Raw genomic sequence first — 21,311 nt, forward strand, 5'->3', positions numbered from 1 at the left:
TGGAAGCGTGCCCGAGCAAACACGTTTACGTACACACATAGACACGCTCATACACACAACGGGAATGCAGGTTTTCAAGAACGATTATTTCCCATAACGTAACATGACCACTTTTTCATTTGTCTACATTTAAGTTTTCCTTTTCTATAATGCAAATAACATATGTTATTAATAATTATAATTATGATATTAACATGTTAATATGTTATTAATATACCATTACATAGCTTTATGTATTTTGTCGTGGGTATAAATCAGGTTCATATGCACAGATAGTACTTGGGGAACCCCCTGAACTCAAACAAAAAATTTAAGACCTCATTTACGTAATGGTCTTTAACCAGACGCGTCTCAATCCTGGGGCATTGTGAGCGAAAGCCCCAAGTGCATCAGAACGAGACCTGAATGATTTGTTCAATTAGGATATATTATTAACCCTGCTATCAGTTTGACAACCATCGGACAGCTTAGATCTCTGGGCTAAGGCTAGTCTTAAGATCCCAGCAACAGCCCTGTGCTTAACCACAAGACTGTCCAGTATAAAATAACAATCATACTATAAATCTGTATAATGCAACTGTATTTTCTTAAACTCATGTAACTATTGTATGAGGAAAAAACTGATTTAACTGAAAAATATCTGATAGATTAAGGTTAAGAACTCCTCTCATCATTGACTAAAATAAAAATAAGCTGAACTGAAAATTGTTCATGCAGGCCATCTATATGTAGGATTCCTAAATGTCCAACTCGTAAGGCATGGTTTGGACTGTGGTTTCTAAAAGTACGAAGGAGCAGCCTTTCACATCCTTGCCCGTTAAAATTTTTATAGGAAACAGATATCGTGATACACCTTCATGTATTTAAGGTCACTAAAAGGGATACACTTTATTGCTATAGACATATTAAGTTCATAGGAAAGTAAGCAATTTATTTGTTATGCAGAATCAAAGAGGCGACCCAAAATCATGCTTTACAGAATACCAAGTTTATTAACAAGTTTGTACTACTTGTGTATTTGTTTTTTTAAAGACACTACCTAGTTTTTCCATTTACCACTTTAATGTCCCATGGAATGTTCCTGAAGTTATGCAGACCAGACACCCAATACCTGCAGAGTTCAAAGGTTACCAACAGCAGCCCGGCACGTCGATCAGCGGGAAACTGCGCACACCTCACCGAGCGATCTCTTTTGCTGACAGCCCCTGGTGTCCTCGCCTGCTATTGTTAAGGGTTGAGTAATGGGGAAAGAGCCTGTTGGACGGAAACCAGATATCCGCAAAGGTCTCGCCAGAGAAGTGATGTTGCCCAGAGCAACAAGCATGATGTTAGCCTAACCTTACCTGCCGGCAGTTTTTATTTTTTTTTTTTTTGGGTGAAGGGTTGAGGCATGCCGCAAAATGTGTGAAGTCACAAAAAGTTTGTAACATTTAAACGCCGCGTAACATGGGGTTTCGGTGCTTTGAAAGATGAATCAGGTGCGTGTGTCAGCTGTGTGTAGCTGGTCCCCCCCCCCCCCAAAAGTTCTCCAGGGCTGTGGGGTAAATAGCCTGACCTTCTGTTTAGACCCCAAGCTTCACTCTAACCTATGTGTGCCTGTAAAAGAGAGTAAGATGGGGTATCTGTTGGGGGGAAAGCATCTCAATTTACTTTTATGAAAAAAGCATTGTCTCATTCCTTTTATTATATTTTGTAACATAATAACAATATGAAACACAGTGAAGTTTGTCAATTCAAAATACATGGATAATGAATGGTGCGCACTGCGAAGTATTCCAAATCAAAAAAACCACTAACTTCTGGCAAAAGTCTCAAACTGGGGAAGAAGTTTGTTTCTCAACAAAGATCTGAAGTGCACTGCAAAGGCAACACTGGATTGGCTTAAAAATAAAGGAAATGGGCCATGGTGTGGTGGTGCAGTTGTTAGTGCTGCTGCCTCACAACAAGAAGGTTCTGGGTTCAGTCCTTCGGTCCAGTGTTGGACCTTTCTGTGTGGAGATCACATGCTCTCCCTGTATACATGTGGGTTTCTGCCAGTTAGGATTAAGTGGTTACAGTGATGGATGGATGGATGGATGGATATCCTTAGCACTGTCAGAGATCAAACTTAATCCAGTTGAAAAACTCGTCTATTAGTAGTCCCTAACTAATCTAATCCAGAAGGAGGACCAGGCAAATACCACTTCATCTTAATGAATTTATGGAATTATATATAAGACATCATTTAAACAATTTTATCCAAAGTAACATACAATTGAGAAATCAATGTCAGCTACTCACTAGAGCATTTGGGTCCAAAGGCCTTGTTTTGAAGTTTGAAACGTTTGGCCGTGCAGTGCGGAAATGGGAGGATGGGGAGATGGGGCTAAAGTGGAACAAACCATTATTTACTGGAGGGGTAACCTACATGGTATTCTGAGCTCACAAGATTATACGTGATGTGCTTCATGTCAGGAATACTTTTATGAAACTTAAGTCATGCACTGTGAGTTGAGTGACCCATGGAAGTATCTCACAATGATATTCAACCAACAAGAATTCAAAGTAAAAAGTGATATAGCGCTGTGCAGCCTGCACACTGTGTGGTAGAACAAGGTATAGCTATACATAGTTTTTCACTAAATCCACACCCAGTGCTGGCCTCTGGGAGGGTTGGAACATGGGAGGGGCAGTGATACTGGAGAACCACAAGTGTTCATGGTATAGCAGACGAGTCCAGGGGCAAATATATGACACGGGCACTTAGCGAGGAGATACATGTTAATTGAGAAAGTTTTATTTTTTATTTACTTATTTTAGCAGACACATTTATCCAAAGCAACGTACATTTTCTTGAGAGAACAGGATCAGCCAGTCCCTGAAGTAACTGGGAGTTAAGGGTCTTGCTCAGGGGCCCAATGGTGACATCCCATTGGGATTTGAACAAGCAACCTTTTGATCAGAGGCACAGCGCCCTAACCTGCTGACCCAAAACGATTTTCCCTTTTCAAAGACAGAGAGATACTGCAAAAAATGTAAACTTTCAATATTCAATTAAATTTTATTTGCATGGCGCATTTTCACATTACATCATTGCAAAGTGCTTTACATTATCCCTCCCCAAAGCCCCCAGTGAGCAAACCAGAGGTGACAGTGGCTAGAAAAAAAGGAAGAAGAAACCTTGGGAGGAACCAGACTCAAAGACAAGGAGAGTCTGGCTTGATGAGGGAGAAAGTTGGGATTGGTGCTTTGTGGAGAAAAAGCGATCAAACAAGCAGGTGGGGAAAATGTGCCTTTTGTACCAACACCACAGTCTGGGTCAGATTAGGTGAAAGGAAGCAGAACACAGTAATATATGCTAATAACCAAGCAGGATGGGTTGCTTTAATTTGGATAATCCCAGCTGAATAAAAGACAGGTGGTGGCCCAGACCCCACCCCACACCAAAATGATTCATGCAAAAATCACATATAACCAGCTGCCGAGTATTTTTCTATTGCTCTACCCTGTAGTCATGCACGCAGACAGGTCAAATTTTTACATTCTCAACAACAACAACAGCAACAAAGAATTATGCTATCAGCACAAATGACACGCCCTAGTCGTGGTGGGTTTTAGGAATCATCGGCACTATTTCAGTCCCAAAGCATTAAGTCACAGGACCAAGCAGATCTCAACTTGCACCTTTGGCAGAGGGAAACATTTTTATGAGGATAATCTTTGACATGGAACAATAGCTTATTATGCATAAAGGGTACATCTAATGTCACAGACACACAGACAAGGGCCCAGGAACTATGGAGGGTGGTGGGTAAATGTACCCCCCCAATATTTCATTTTGCTTTATTGGTTCCACCTATAAATAGCCTTTAATTTATTAACTTGATTTCCCCACCCAAATATCAAACCATTTCCCACACAGATACACACACATACACTAACTCAGCCCTTTTTTGCTCATCTTTCTTGTTCAATGTTCTAAGCACAGGTCAGGAATGGGCACGGACCAGGGCGTCGGCCATTTTGTGTTAGTTACCATCACTGAGAAGGTATGGCAGTGAGTCATCCGGACCATCCATGGGAATCTACAATAACAGATTCACCTGTCAGTCACTGCAATGCCGCTCACGAGGGAGCTGGTCCTTCTGTGAACTCCCCAGCGGTGAGTAATCACCCCAATGACAGAAAGGCACGGAGCAGACTCACAGCTCAGCAACGAAAAAAGTTACACAATGTGACACCAGTGAAAAGTCAAGCTAATATATCATTGCAAAATTCCAAATCAGAAATTGAAAATCAGTCATTGACGATCAGATTTATGCTATTTATACATTACATTTGTTTATTTGGCAGGGACTAATTATAAGTGAGGTAAATGACAGGCATAATGTCCAGCAACATCGCAGATTCCTCAGCCACTGTGTTACCCCCATTCAGCTTTTGTTAACTGCCTGTTTCTCATACATAATTTCATTCTAATCTCCAATTGCATACAGGAATTGATGCCATATGCAAAGAAACCCTCGAGCCCCATTAACTAACAATGTGGAATTCACCTGTACTTTTCACGTATTAAACAGGATGGATAAATCTGTTTTCAGGTGCCTTTTCCGTCGGGGTTGTTGTTATGTTGTTTCTCACATTTGTCTTGTGTTTCTTAAGGCCTCTTCCTTTTGTTCAGTGATTTTGTCCGGTCATCCACAGTACACAAAAACATGTCTATTGGATGGCGTAAGCAGACAAGTGTGCAGAGAAGAGTACATACCTGAATGCTAAATGTCAATGAAACGTGCCCAATGCCTCTGCTCTTTCTGTACTGTGCATTTACGGGTTTATTGGTGTCTGTGGCGTTTGCACGTTCTCCCTCATCCAGTTCTTCCAAAGACAGGGAATTTGGCGACTGGTACCCCTAAAATACGCCTGGCGTGTACATGCCCCTTACCAGACCAGCATGCCATCCGGGTTGTACCCTTGCCTTGTGCCATTTGCTGCCTGGCATATACTTCAGGCCTCAAGCAGATCTACATTCTTTGACCATGCTCACATCCTGAACATGATACATACGTATATGTCTAAAAACAGACACACACATAATCTAGAGTCACTTAAATAAACACATAGAAACAAATGAGCAAAGATGGACAAATGGTGTCGGTATAATGAAGCCTGTAAATATTTAAATTATGCCTTGCATTTTAAGCACACCCCTAGGTAACTGCAGGGGAGGTGGCCCAGCGGAGTAGGGAGAGTCAGGTGAGCTACTGGGTTTGTTCGAGCTGACTCACATCTCCTGCTCTGTGTTTACATGCCCTGTTTTTCCCATTGCAGATCCTGACGCCTGCTCTGACTCCCCTTTCATCGGTTTCCCCACGGACACACCTGAATTTAATTGTTATTTCTTTGAGACAGTTAAAAAAAATCACGATGATTCAAAAACGCATCATTAAATGCTGCAAAAAAAACATTCTATATAAAATGCACAGTAGCATTCCTAAACAGCGAAAAAGAAGAAATCAAGCATCAAAAAATACATATACAGACTTTTCTGTATCTGTGCTATTCAAAGGGATAAATTCAACCATGGAAAAAATTAAGAGACCACAGCACAATTTCTTGGCTTCACTCATTTCTCAATTTATGGGCGTCATCCTCTGATTCATGAGAAACTGTCGGATAAGTTAACGGTCATCTCTGGCATTAGAAAGTCACTTCTGCCCTCTACCTGGCTGGTTTCTGGTCGTTCCCAGTGTCTCCTGCTTCACCTTATTCTTCTGTACTGCTGTCTTAGAAATTTTGAACCTGGAAGCAACCTGCTGCTCAGTGTAATCTTCTGCCAGCAGAAGCAGGACTAAACTAGGATTTTAAAATGTAGATTTGTTTAAAAATATAGAGTGGTCTCTTAATTTTTTGTTTGGATTTATATTTAAGTAAATTTACCTTGAAATCAGCACAAGTCCGGTTTGCCTTATTTTATGTATCTGAAAACTGGGTAAGTAAAAGAATTCTCAGGAAAAATGAAGTGGCACAAACACAGATGCTTTGAGAACTTGGGAAATTTCCACATATCCCAGCTTGCTCACCATAAGACACAGGGTGTATCTGAAGTTACATACTTGTTTGCTATGTAGTAGGGGTGGAAGAAAATATCAATACACTTGAATATCGTGATATTATGTTTTGTGATACTGTATCGATTCTCAAAACAGTGTACTGATTTTTAATTAATACTTACATGCAAAGATCTGTGCTCATTTTGTGTTGTGCTCAGATTTCCAATCACTAAATAGCCCAGTTGAAATCTTCAGCTATTTGTATCTCCCACTCCAATGTAACAACGTAAACTGAGATCTACGAACCAAGATGGTGCTGAGCGAAGGAACAGTGGCCCGGAACTCTCCAATGCCACTTTTTTGTAGTGTAATATTCCTGTAACAATGAGGTGTTACTGGTTTCTTTGTTTCCAATACTGGCTTTTTATTCTTTATTTTTAGTAATTTATTTTGCTTATATATAGTTCAGATTTTATTTTACAATGTATCTTACCTGTACTTATAGTCTATAATTGTTGCTCTTTTTATGGTTTTATCCCTAGTTTGGCCTCTACAGGTCTGCTCCAAATGACATTTCATTGTATTTGTACAGTCACAATAAAGATATCGTATCGTACATGAAACAGGAAGTAGCGTATGGGCACACCGCTAACATTAGCAGCAGCAAACCTAGCTGACTAGTAATGTTACCATCAAGAGCTGAATTAAAAACAGTGTTAAGGCCTTTTCACACCAAATCCGACTTTTTGTGTGGAAAATATGAACAACCTTATTCTGAAATGAATAAATGTATTTTTATGACGCTTTAATGCCAAATACGACAAATTTGCATCGTCGTGATCCGCCATTTTTTTGTTCGGAGAGAGTTCAATTGCTGCAGTGTTTCGGATTTGTTGAAAATCAAAAAAACTGTTAGTTTTTACAAATGTGATCAATTTTTTAAGAGAAAGAAACCCTTTAATTTGGTTTACAACACAACCCTGTAATGATGGGGAATGCAACTGATTTTTTTCCAGTTGGATTTGGATTTGATCCATGGTTGGTATTATAGATATTGACATTCATCGCAGGTCCAATCCTGACAATAACTAACAGTTGCCAAACTGGTGGGAGAATTTTCCTGTGGATTGATTGTACCATGCCTGGGCAAGTTCCTCCCTTGCCCAATAGTAGTTGTTCATATGCTGCTTCTTATAAAAATATAAACATTAATGGAATCCAGTCTCAGAATGAAAACATTGAAACTGAAATAATCCGTACTAGCTTGTCTTATCTGTTGACAATGGGCATGTTAAGCTGTTTGCAGTTGTATTAGTTGCTTGTGTTTATGTTGTTTTTTGCTTACATTTTTGCAGATTTGTAACATGCCTCTTGGATTACATTAGACGGTGTCCACCTGGACACCTCTCAGGTTCAGGTCTGTGGGAGGGTGATCACGATGCTTTCCTGCTCTGGGCCTGGTTGCTGCTCCTCTCTGCTCTAGATCCACAGGTCCCTCGTGCTCTTCTGGCTCCGGACCTGCAGTCCCCTCATCACCCTCAAGTCCTGCTGACTCCCCATCTGTTTATCCTGTCTGACCTTTCCCTGTCTTGTCCTACCCTTGTGAGGCCCCATACATCCCGCTGTGCCCTATCCTGTCCATTCTTTTGACATGGGTCCCACCCTTATGTTCGGTACCTGTGTCCTCTCCCCAGCTCATCCTTCACGCCTTCATGCTTTCGTTGGGTGGGGGTACTGTCATTTCCTACCCTCCATGTCTGCCTGATCCTCTTGTTTCTTCCCTGATGTGGCTTTAACAAGCCACGCCTGGTGCTCGTTTAGTCTTACCTTTTTTTCCTGACCTCATGATAATTACTCCCAGCTACCTCCTGTTTGCTCCCTCGTTGATCTTATGTTTAAGTGCCTCCCAGTCCAGTCTTCCCCAGGTCTGTCATTAATGTTGTTAAGCTATATGCTTTTTCCCTGCATTCCTCATTTGCCCTGTTTTGGACCCATTGTGGTCCTGTTTGTTTTCTGTTTTTGTGATTATCCTCTAACAAAAGCCCATTTGTTTAGAACCTCGCCTGCTCCAGCTTGCTTTGTTCCAGTGTTTATGTAGGTTTTCATTCTTTTATTAAGGTTTTTTAATATGGATAATATTAAACTGTGCCTATTGTATTAATATTTTTATTGTTGCTGGATTTATAGACTTATTTGTATAGAATCTATATCCAATAAAAATTCAGTTAAAATATCCTCTGTATCCTCTGTTCCATTAGTTAGTTAACTGATTGTTTTCAATATTAATTTTAAACGGTAAAGTTTAAAGTTTAAAAGTTGTAAACTTTAAGTTCTTGACCCTGTTTGTTATTGTCATTAAGGAACAATGAAAACACAACACTGCTACTTGTGCTTATCACCAGTTTGAAAGTCTTTTGGTATGCAAACTTTTCTCAGTCAGTAGAGAAAATTTTATGGAACTTAAGGGTGGGTACCCTTTGTTAGGTTTCCACAATAAAAAAGGTATTAAGGAGATTAACAAGAGCCATGCCATTTGGAAAATTGTGTCATATATCCTGCAAGCACTTCTATTTTATTATTGTTTTTTGCTGATGTAGGCAAATATTTATTCCTTTGTTCAAATTGCGCAAAAAGTAGTGCTTTAATGTTGGATGTTACAGGGACTCAATTTTTTTACTCAGATTTTATGAATGGTGCTGTGTTCTGTATGACAGTTTTCTTAGATTTAAAAAATTGTAATATATCATAGGTACAAACAAATACTCAGTTACACAAGGTGACTGGAATATGTATTTGTTTCATTGACAGTGTTTAATAATTTTTAACATTTGTGGGGGTCAAGCTACGTCATTAGTAAACATCCGGGTCATGTAGTATGCAAGGTGGTAACCACAGTATGTCAGAGTGCATGCATAATATTCTCATGCATACCATGCATACTTACAGTACATGCTACATTAACAGTTCAGTTATAGATGAGATTCTTATGAGATTTTAATCTCATAATGCTTATGTGTTTGATTTTGTCCGCTCCAACAGACACACATATGCAGCTTAGAGTAAGTTTTGGGAGCAGAGCACTGGATTAGTCAGCATCCAGTACCCCAAGAACAACCAGGGTCAAGGACGTTACTCAAGGGCACCACAGTGATATCACTCTGCAAACCACTGGATTTGAACCAACAACCTGATCCTAGACAGAGACCCCTAATGCCCAGAGCTACACACTATCCCCAGCCCTACCCCAATTAAGTTTCATACTTGAAAAAGAACAGCGTTATTAATATTGATCCTAACAGAGCTTGATCTCTGGTTGATCATGCGTGCTGTATGATTGGCCAGTGCCCAATCCAGGGAGCAGTCAACTTTGTGGACACCACCTCTTTATATAAACGGTTAGAATATGAATGTGAAAATATATCAATGCGTTATTTTACTTTCCCAGGACGATCTCACCTTTCAACCACCGCCTGCAATTATCCAGGATAAAGGAAACAGATGCTCGTCATGCTCCTACATGCCCTGGAAGCTGAGATGGTCTGTGTCACAGGCTGAAACCACAAGCAGCTCCTCCTATAGGCTGGGATGCTGAACATTAGCATGCACAGCCCACCTGAACATGGATAGATATACAGTTTGAACTGTACTACACCCAGTGAAAGCAAAACCTTTCAGGATTTCACATATTTAGCAGACGCTCCAAAAGCAACTTCCAGCTGGGACCATCCAGAGGTACTTCCAAGTGGGAAAGCAGACTGAGACAGTGCCTGGAGCCAAGGGGGGTTAAAGGCCTTGCTCAGTTTGGTAACAGCTGCGGGAGGAGGGGTCTGGTGATGGAAAAATTTCACTGAACACAGGCTCTGAGGGGGGCGTAAGGTGGTGTTACTTACCACGTCTACTCCTCTGTGGCGACGGTAGTAAATACGCGTATCGATCGTTACCAGTCGGTCTTGTTTGAATAAATATTCCGCCAAGGGATTATCACCCACACCCAGGGCAAAAAAAAAACTCAGACAATCACACCTGATGGTGCCGTTTCTGAAATCAGATACCAGGCAACAGACTAGTTTCTGGGTAGTAGTTCTCTTAAGGAATGGTAATTACAGAATTTAATTCCTATAAAAATCCAGGAATGCATCTTGACTGACTCGAATTAAAGCTAATTAAAATAAAGAGGTAACTCCTCATGATATGGAAGTACTCAGGTAAATACATTTTAAAATGTATGATTGTTATAATGGTTTCAGTACTTGATGCAATAAAATTCAGTACCACTACAGATATTGTAGCTTTCTGTTTATTGTGGAGCACGTGGTCACAGCTACTGCAGGCTACTAAGCAGCAGCACATTCTGTCTTTACGCCAGGAAAAGGTCACACCTTTCCGTTTGTTCTCAATGGGGAGGTGTCAGGTTGCCGCCATACTGATTCTGGTGTGGCATCTTCTGCGCCAGGGCGTGTTCTCACGCACCTTCAGCAGTCTCACCGAGAAAGCATGTTATTGGCTGCCTCTCCCAAGCGAAGAAAAAGCACATGGACAACACAGTCTATGAGGGAAGCCTGAGGGAGGCATCTTAACCAGAGTGTAAATGCTGACTTTACATACAACTTGATTGTGGGAATCCCCAAAGCACGAAGGCTATTCTAGAATTTCTGTTTATATAAATGCTAATTTATTATTATTTTTTTATTTCACTTTTGTTTTTTGCCTTTAAATATAGAAAGTCAAAAGTATATGTAATGAATACTCTTGGGGCAGGTCTAATAAACAAAAATTAAATTAAGAATGACATTTTTAATTAATTTGCTTTCAAAACACGTTAAAAATAGTCAAATCTATTTTTGAATGATCATCCATTATGAACAAAAAATCTTAAAGGGGCAGCAATGTGATCTACCATGTAAATCAAACTTTTGTATAGGGTTAGAACTTACAAATACTACCGAAAACCCAGCAATGTAATAGGTCTTAAAATTTCACCACCGTCAATGTAAGAACACTGCCTCCTACTGACCACACAAGTACAATGCAAAAAAGTCATTACTCCAGTAATGGTTCATTTCCGGGGGCGGCATGGTGGTGCAGTGGTTAGCACTGTTGCCTCACACCCCCAGGACCCGGGTTTGAGTCTCCGCCTGGGTCACATGTGTGCAGAGTTTGCATGTTCTCCCCATGTTATCGTGGGGTTTCCTCCGGGTACTCCGGTTTCCCCCCACAGTCCAAAAACATGCTGAGGCTAATTGGAATTGCCCATAGGAGTGAATGATGTGTTAGTGTGCCCTGCGATGGGCTGGCCCCCCCATCCTAGGTTGTTCCCTGCCTTGTGCCCATTGCTTCTGGGATAGGCTCCGGACCCCCTGCCACCCAGTAGGATAAGCGGTTTGGAAAATGGATGGTTCATTTTCAGTCTTTCTTAAATTAGAAATTCAACACGCAATTACCATTGAGCACAAGGGTGACTCTTTTACCAAATGACATTTTTAAAAAACACTCTTTATATATTTTATTTAGGAAGGTCAGTTCACACAAAATGGGTGCCAGTACAAATGACCTTTACACACCATGATGGAGCCACACACACACACACATACTGTATCCACATACAGGCCCTGGGTTCCTTCGGCATAGACAATGACAACAGCCACAGCAGCAATATACTAAGTTTCTCTAACTAAGCTAAGATTTTTGTTTAAAATACAACAAAACATATGCAAACAGCAGCCTGAATTGTATTAATAAAGGTGTGGGGTATGAATGTTATTAGTTATCCTGTAAATGTATAAAGTTTACAAGAGTCTCTCTTTAATCTTTATACAACAGCCAAAAATATATTATTTATGGGTAATATTACAGTCATATCATCCCAGCCTCTCCAACTAGCACAGCCTGCAAGCTTGTGTCCATGAGATCACCAACCCACCATAATAATGCTCACAGCAACTGGCTACATAGTCTTTGTTATTGAACCATGACAAAAGAGGAGCGTGACAGGATGTTTTAATACTTAATCTCCTCAGAAAAAAATCTGTAAATAATTAATAAGACACACAACTTGTTTGAAATAGGCCACTACGCATGCTTAAACGTTCAGCCTAAATGGGCAACACAGATTAATTTCATACTAGTTTAATATAGTGAATGTCGTCATTGGGATCATTAATGTTTAAAACGTATAGGTGAACTAAAGACCTACTTCTTTGCTGCAAAGCATTATGGTAAATGTAATACATTAATGTATTGTGAATGCAATGAAGGGGCTGGGCAGCACATTGGGTCAGTGGGTAACATTGCTGTCACACCTCGGCTGCATTGGGGGTTGGAACCTCACCTCTGTTTGTGTGAAGTCTGCAGGTTCTTCCAGTGGTGCGTAGGTTTCTCCCCCAGTCCAAAGACATGTAGTTAGGCTAATTGGTCTCTAAATGATCTCTATGTGCATGCATATGCCCTATGAAGGGCTGGCATTCAAAAAGACAGAAACAACACAGATCTACACAATGCAATGTGACAACATAGAGTGCAGTGCCAGTAGTAGCAGTGGTAGCTGTGCTGGATTGAGTAGATGTTGGATAAATGGTATTATTGGCGATACAGTATTACAGCCTATACTGTATTTTACCAACAAGACAGAAATAAATACTAATGAAAGTGCAGAAGTGCAAACAGTAGCAGCAGGACAGGGGGTGTGCAGTATATAACAACAGCTTATGAAATACAGTTTGCGATTCATTTCTGGTTCAGAAGTCTGACGGCTTAAGAAAAGAAACTCCTTCCCCTCCTGGCAGCGAAGGTCCTTATGCTACAGAACCTCTTATCAGATGGTAGGAGAGAGAAGAGGGTGTGGTAGGGCTGTGTGGGGTCCTCCACAGTGCTGGTGGCTTTTTGGATGCTGCGTGATGTGTAAATGTCTGCAATGGTGGGGAGAGAGACCGCGATGATCTTTTCCGCCATCCTCGCTATCTACTTTACGGTCTTGTGGTTTGAAGCGGAGCAATTCCCATACTACGCCGTGATGTACCTACACAGGGTACTCTCTATAGTCTCGTACCGAGCCGTGATGTACCTACACAGGGTACTCTCTATAGTCCCGTACCGAGCCGTGATGTACCTACACAGGGTACTCTCTATAGTCCCGTACCCAGCAGAGATGTACCTACACAGGGTACTCTCTATAGTTCCATACCCAGCCGTGATGTACCTACACAGGGTACTCTCTATAGTCCCGTACCGAGCCGTGATGTACCTACACAGGGTACTCTCTATAGTCCCGTACCGAGCCGTGATGTACCTACACAGGGTACTCTCTATAGTTTCGTACCCAGCCATGATGTACCTACACAGGGTACTCTCTATAGTTTCGTACCCAGCCGTGATGTACCTACACAGGGTACTCTCTATAGTTTCGTACCCAGCCGTGATGTACCTACACAGGGTACTCTCTATAGTCCCGTACCGAGCCGTGATGTACCTACACAGGCTGCTCTATATAGTCCTATACCAAGCCGTGATGTACCTACACAGGGTACTCTCTATAGTTCCATACCGAGCCGTGATGTACCTACACAGGGTACTCTCTATAGTCCCGTACCGAGCCGTGATGTACCTACACAGGGTACTCTCTATAGTTTCGTACCCAGCCGTGATGTACCTACACAGGGTACTCTCTATAGTCCCGTACCGAGCCGTGATGTACCTACACAGGGTACTCTCTATAGTTTCGTACCCAGCCGTGATGTACCTACACAGGGTACTCTCTATAGTCCCTCTGTAAAAGGTGGTGATGCTCTCCTCAGTCTCCACACTTAATATAGACTCTGCTGGGCTTTCTTGGCAATGGAGCTGGTGTTGAGGGACCATGTGAGGTTCTCCACATTAGGTGAGGGACAGAGGCTGGGGCTATGCCAGCAGGGGGCAGGGGGCTTGTTGATGTCAACTGCTGAAGGGAAGAGGCTGTTTTTGTGGTGTGTGGTTCTGGTCTTGATAGACCTCTATTGCCACAGGGTAGCGTTTTAAACGGTCCATCTCCTGGGTGGGAGGGGTCAGCCACAATCTTTCCTGCTCGTGACAGGAACTTGGAGGGATGCAGGTGCTGGAGGGATGAGAGATTGCAGCCAGTCAGCTTCTCTGGATCACAGCAGATGATACGCTGCAGTCTGCCCTTATCCTTGGGAGAGGCATCAGCGTACAAGATGGGATGGAGCAGGTGAGGGTGGACTCCATGACGGCTGGGGAGAAGTGCACAGCCATAATAAGTACATCCTCTGTTCAGATCCCACATGACATTTTCAGACATGATGATTCCCAGAGAGTGGAAGGACTCCACTGTATTCACTGGAGAGTCATGCAGAGTGATGGGGGTGGAGCTGGGTTATGCCCAGTCCACTACCACCTCCACTGTCTTTAGAGTATTGCGCTCCAGATTGTTCTGGCTGCACCAGGTCACCAAATGATGAATTTTCCTACTGTAGATGGATGGAATCCCCACCAGAGATGGGGTGGTATTGTCCGCTGACTCCAGGAGCCTAACAAAATCATGGCTGTTGGTATACAGATAGAACAGCAGGGATGACAGAATGCTGCCTTCAGGGGAACCAGTGCTTATGGTCAGTTGACCGCTTCCCTAGTTTTACATGCTGCTTCCTGTTAGACAGGAAGTCAGTGATCCACCTGCAAGTGAAGTTCAGCATACCAAGCTGGGAGAGCTTGCCTTGGAGCAGAGGTGGGATGATCATATTGAATGATGTCCACAAACAGGCCTAGGATGCAGGACCTATACACCTATAGAGGGGTATAACCGTTCAACTGCTTGTTGAAGAAAATATCTAATCATATGACAGCAGCATATTGTGTAAAATTATGCAGATACGGGTCAGGAGCTTCTGTTAATGCTCACAGGAAACACTAGAATGGGGAAGAAAGGTGGTTAATGTGACTTTGAATATGGCATCTCAGAAACATATAATGGAACATATAATATAATGGAACTTTCACACACAACCATCTCTAGGATTTACAGAGCATGTACTGAAAAAATAAAAACTTCCAGTGAGTGGCAATTCACTAGCTAAAAATGCCTTGTTCATGGGAGAGGTGAGGGAAGAATAGCCAGACTGATTCAAGCTGAATCAAGCTGAATCAAGCTGAAAGGCAACAGTAGCCACAGGTGGATGAACGGGATTGAATGGAAGGGGAGACGTCCTGTTACAGGTGGAGCAGCAAGGAAGAGGAAGAGAAGAGAGGAAAATCCAGCAGTGCTAGAATACACCGATATCAGGGCCCTCTTCAATGGAGCTGAGTGACCTTTATTATTATTTTTTTTTAATGTAAAATCAACATTGTTAGATCAAGTGCAAGTTTTATTACACTGGACGGAACTTAAATAAACCTCGTGTACACCCACAAATTGAGCCTCAAATGCTCTACTGTGATCTACACAGAGGAATAGTCACCATCTTCCGCCCAAACCACGCCAGGAATTGGTCTGTATAGCTTAAAAACAAAACTACAAAACTCTGTATTAAAAACCAGCCGGGTATGTGGAAGACTACTGTTTAGCTACATACAATTACAGTGCAGGTATTGTTCTGTCTTTAGCTCATTTTGTTTTTTTTCCCCCACCTTAAGAAGTGTTGGGCTGTTGTCATTTTCCTGCAATATACTACTGGGCTTTACTTATATAGAGAAAAAAACTAATGACAGATTGGGCTGCTAATGGGTACAACACACAATGCGCAAGACATGGATCATTTAATCTGTATTAGCTATAATTTAAAATGTCTGGGCTCATTTAAGAGAAAGACTTAGTCAACTTAAACAGTGAGTGGAGATTCGCTGTTCAACAGCAATGATCCAAGAGACCCATCTGTCAGAAAAAGAACATTTAAAATTAAAAAGAGAATGAGTGGATCAGGCACATGGTATTTTTGGTGGGGTGAGAAGAAGAGTGGTTGTGATTCTTGTCAATAAATCAGTATACTTTAATCAAACAAACAATGAATAATAAATATGGTAGATATGTCATGGTAGCGGGAACTACTGGTGGTACTAGAATATTCCTACTCAGCCTATATGTCCCAAATGAAGATTGCATAGACTATTTAAAGAACATAACAACTGTGTTTGAAGATAAAGCAGAGGAAATTATTTTAATAGGAGGGGACTTCAATTGTGAGACAAAATATGGATGGGCTCCCACCTGAAGTAGGTTCTTTATCCAAAAAAATCTATTACCCTTCAGGCAATGAAGGGTGAATTGGCTTAGTAGACATCTAGCGCCACCTACACCCCAGAGAGAGAAACTTTACTTTCATGTAACAGGTGCATGGTGGTTACTGTAGACTGGATATGTTTTTTGATATCTGGGATAGATCTTTATGGGACCACCGAATGTAATATAGAACTAAACACCAGAGGTCACCAACATGGTGCCCGCGGGCACCAGGATGCCCCCAAGAACCACATGAGTCATCTGCGGACCTGTTCTAAGAATAGCACAACTCACTTGTGAGCATTTATATAGATTTGAAAGTGACAATAAAAAGCATTTAAAACATTTTTATTATACATGGAAGTTTAGATAAGTTTAGGAGGGCAATTCAAACTGGTAGCCCTTCGTATGGCTCAGTACCCATGAAGTAGCTCTTAGTTTCAAAAAGGTTGGTGACCCCTGCTATACACTATATCAGATCATGCCTTGGTCACCTTAAAGACAAAGATAAACCTAATAAATTATATTGCATTAAATGATAATGGTTTCCCCATCTCCTCTATGGGAGGATGATAAAGTAGTGACGATGGATTTCCTCTAGAGTAAAAGGCAAAGGGTAGCTCAACAAGTTAAAGTAGAGAGAGAATTTAAGAAAACAGATAGAGCATCGACAAACACACAGGAAATTAAGGGATTAATAAAAGAAACTACAGACAAAAAATGGATGATCTGTTAACACAAAACAGAGGGAACAATGAAATTCATAAACAGGAATTATTATAAATGGGAAATGGAACAAGCCATTTGCTGGCTTTTCAGCTACAGAAAGCTCAGTCCAACAGGACAAGATACATGACAAGAAGCCCAAATAAAGACAAGATGTTAACACAACCAAATGATATGGCAGCAACTCGACTATTCTGGCTAGACTGACTTCAAAAGATGCCAAAATATTGTCTCATTACATATGAAGAAATCATAGAAATATATATTTCAAAACTTAAAAACAACAAATCTGCAGGTATAGATGGAATTCCAGGAATATATCATAAAACATTTGTGAACGAGTTAACTCCAGTTTTACGTAGAGTGTGTAATTATGCTCTAACAGAGGAGGACACGCTGGGGTCACGGTCAGAAGCAGTAGTATAAGAATAGGATAATTAAGACCCAACCCAATACATGTCCTATCGTCCAATCGGCCTTCTGTGTGTAGACTAGAGCTCGACCGATATGGGTTTTTCAATAGCCGATGCCGATATTTAGGAGTCAGGGTCAGCTGGTATATGCTGCCGATTTTTTTTGGCTGATAGAGGGGAAAACATCCAATTATTTGCATGGTAAAATATCACACTAATAATAAACAATACACAAAATTTCTCAACTTAGCATTTATTGAATACTGACTTGTGAAAATTTAAATATAAACTTAAATAACAAAAACACAATACAACTTGTAAACAATAACTTAAACTTGGCTTGGTGAAATGCTGCCATACAGGATGAGATTTGTGTTCAGTCATCAGACAGCAATTACTAAAAGAGAACAAAAAAAATGCAAGGTTGGCATTTTTATTATAATGCATTCATCTTCAATTCATTCTACAATTCCAGTATTCCATGCACATTAAAACAATTACACTCTAATACATACTGAAAGAAAAAAAACACTAAACTAAGTACATCATGGTATGATGAGTAGTGTACAAGGCCAAAAACCTTTCACTAACATGTTGTTTATGATTTTAGCAGACATATAGCTTACAAGCCAAATTCACAATCAGAATCTAGAGATCGCACACAATAAAATAACTTTGTCGTATTACACAACCCTGTATGCAAGGACAACGTAAGCCCCTAGTGATTGTGACGTTGTCGACGGATAAGCCCGTATAAAGGATAGACATGTTTAATGAGGAAACTAACTGCGCAAGTCGTGTACTTTTTATCTAGACGTCTGACAAATTGTTCGAATCTCCGCTCTCAAATGCAAACAAGTTGCACAGATGGACCATTGTCAGCATTAGCTCAAGTGAATGGTAACCATGTTTTCGAACAAAGTTTTCCCCGCAATGCATTGTTCTTAGCAGCTCTGTGTCTCCGAGGAGGGTGTTGTCCGTGATCAGAGCAGAGTAACGCTGCGTGTGTGAGAGAACTGCCTGCTCCGTCCCCCACACACAGAGTGAAACTCTCCGACACAAGAATAAAACAGAACTGATAACATCGGGCTGATATGGTAATAATTAAAATTAACAAAAAAAATATTTTTAACGATTAAACAACGTCTGTGCGCCCACCAACAAGCGCACAAAACTGTCAGAATCAATGATCCTTAACGTTACCTGTAAGCTACAGTTGGTTGAAGGCTCATTATCATTACGCCAGTTCCCGACAGTGTAGTTCGCGTTTTATTTTAAAGCAACACTTCATAGCAAACCAGTTAAATAAATAGGTATTTCAAAGATCAGAATTTAAGCCTTACTGTTTTCTCCCAGGACTCTTTCAAAACTTCTGCCTGGGATCCTGCACAAGACAGCATAGGTCACGTGTTCCACAGCGCAAAAAAACCCTGGGCTGCCCGCAGACGTGCCTGTCTGTAAATCAGCGTACTACACTCGGATATCGGCCGATGGCGGTGTTGTGCCAAAAAGTAACAGAAAAGTTTGCCAGAAACTGATTACGATCCGCGGGAGCGCGCACAGCCTGTTCCAGACGCATCGCACAGTTTCTATGCTACTACAGCGGCAATTTTCGATATCAAATCGTCTTAAAGTGCAAAAACTATACAGTACAGGTATCCCCGAGCTAATAGCGAAGGTATGTCTCTGTCAGATTTAAGGGTTTGGTGAATTTTTAAGTAAATAATTGCAATAAAAGTCAAAGTAAGCCATTGCCATGTAAAACGCTTTAAAGCAGTCATTGGTCTTAACTGTGTTGTAAACCTGTAACCTTATGTCATGAAGCCATGGAAGTTCAAATGCAACAAGTTAATGTAGATTTATGTTTATAGCAGACTCGCAGCAATATGGGCTTTAATGATACATTTGTTAAGGGGTTTAAGATATTTAATTAAATCTAGAGTTAGAGTAAATGACCGCTGCTCTTTGTCACCCTTCTTGTTCGCACTGAGCATTGAACCACTGGCTGAATTAATAAGGACTAATTCTCTCATACAAGGTGTACCTGACGAAGTACAGGTTCAACGCAAATTAGCGCAATTTGCTGATTACATACTATTATTCTGAAAAAATCCCATAACTTCTGTCCCGGCCCTCCTGAATAGCCTTAATGAATATAGTGCCATCTCAGGATATAAGGTCAATACAAACAATTCTGAAACCACGATGATAGTTGGCGGATGGCCTTCGCAAGTAGATGACTTGGTCTCTTTCAGGAAACCTAAGCAGCGTTTTAGATAATTGGGTGTCATTATTCCAAAACCTACACAATTATTCTGCTTAAATTACAACAGATTGATTAAATAAATTAACGATGACCTAAACATATGGGATGTGTTACCCTTATCAGGTTTTGAGAGGATAGAGTCAGTTAAAATGAATAATTTCCCAAGACTTCCTCTCTTATTTCAGTCCCTACCCATTCTAGCACCACAATCCACATTTGAGTTGGTTGGTAAACATATATTGCAATTTATTTGGAAAATAGGAGACCAAGAATCCAGGTAAAAATATTGATGGCAACTAAAGAGAAAGCAGGTCTATGCTTATCTAATCTAAAATTGTATTGCTGGGCTTCCCAGCATCGAGCAACAATGGCACGGATGGTCAATGATTGGGAGATTAGGGTATGTATTAAACAGAACTCTCTACCGGAAATATCAATATCTATGCTCCCATTTCTTAGTCAACAGTCCCAGAAAAAAAATTAAAGAATGTGTGGCTCAAACACACATTCGGGACTTCAGTCCAAAATCAATTAAAGGGAGCTGCCCTGCCTCGGGTCATGCCTGCACTAGAAAATACAGAGATTCTACCATCCATGGTTGATACAGCCTACAGAACATGGGCTGAGAGTGGACTGAAAATAAGTTATGAGCTATTTGACGGGAATTTATTTAAATCATTTTCACAACTGCAAAATGAATTTGTATTACCCTCAAGTGACTTTTATAGATACCTATAAATTAGACATTACATCACAAAACACATAGACTGTGACAATATTAAGGGAGAACAATCTAATATTGAGACCTACTCCCATATTAAAAAAAAAACCTAATGATGGACATATCAGATAATACTTCACATAATAAGGAACAGTGGGGATTGGAGCTCAGTACAATTGTAGGTGATGACACAAAGTAAGAGAACGTATGTGCTAGGTGTTACGGGAGGGGGGGGGCAGATATGGAAGGAATCTGATTGGAAGATGAAGGTGGGATTCTTCCCCTAACGGCCTGTGTTTTTCAAAAGACTGGTGCCAACAAATGCTGTTGAAACTGTGATATGGCTGGAGATCGTACCCACATATTCTGGGACCTCACCAAAGCCGCCATTTTGGAAAAACATAAAGGTAGAAGTGGAGAAAATTACCTGTACTTCATATTTTGTTGATGATTGTGAGATAATTTAATAACTGGATGAAGAATTATTTTTTATAATTTGGTGATCAGTGATGACACACTTCAGTACAGTACACTATGGATAACAATTAAATGTGTCCTCTGCATTTAACTCTTATGTGACATAGCAGGGGGCAGCCAATTCAGCACCCAGGGGTGGTACCTTGCTCAGGGTACCTCAGTGGTGCCTTGCTGGTTGGGGATTTGAACCTGCAATCTTTCTGAAATTACAAGTGAGCTTCCCTAACCATTAAGCCACTACTGCCCACAAAGAAAATCAGGGAAGAGCGCGAATGCAGTTCCCCACTATCAGAAATTATGCAATGGAGATTCCTTCATTTGAGGAATTCGCAGAGGTCAGCACAGCCACAGTGCAATGGCTGGGCCTCACCCTGGGTGAACCACCTTCGTGAACGTGGTGTCTCCCCTGTCAGGTAAGTCTAACCCCCCTACAATAGCTCAACGGATACAAAAATTACACAATGGAAAATATGAC

General features: G+C 41.0%; 1 long non-coding RNA gene and 1 other non-coding gene across 3 annotated transcripts; both read right to left on the reverse strand.

The window, feature by feature from the left end:
• Positions 1–17,609: 17,609 nt before the first annotated feature.
• LOC125727693 (uncharacterized) lies at positions 17,610–18,798 on the reverse strand. 2 transcript variants are annotated; one of them, XR_007388831.1, is made up of 2 exons: positions 18,716–18,798; positions 17,610–17,769 (listed from the first exon to the last, which is right to left on the reverse strand). It is a non-coding gene; the product is annotated as an uncharacterized LOC125727693 (long non-coding RNA). The 2 variants fall into 2 exon arrangements; XR_007388822.1 differs by having other exon boundaries at positions 18,576–18,776.
• Positions 18,799–21,093: 2,295 nt separating this feature from the next.
• LOC125706123 (U1 spliceosomal RNA) lies at positions 21,094–21,257 on the reverse strand. Its single transcript, XR_007381900.1, has one exon. It is a non-coding gene; the product is annotated as a U1 spliceosomal RNA (small nuclear RNA).
• Positions 21,258–21,311: the final 54 nt, after the last annotated feature.

This window comes from Brienomyrus brachyistius, chromosome 1 (assembly GCF_023856365.1).
Source record: "Brienomyrus brachyistius isolate T26 chromosome 1, BBRACH_0.4, whole genome shotgun sequence".
Lineage (NCBI taxonomy): Eukaryota > Metazoa > Chordata > Actinopteri > Osteoglossiformes > Mormyridae > Brienomyrus > Brienomyrus brachyistius.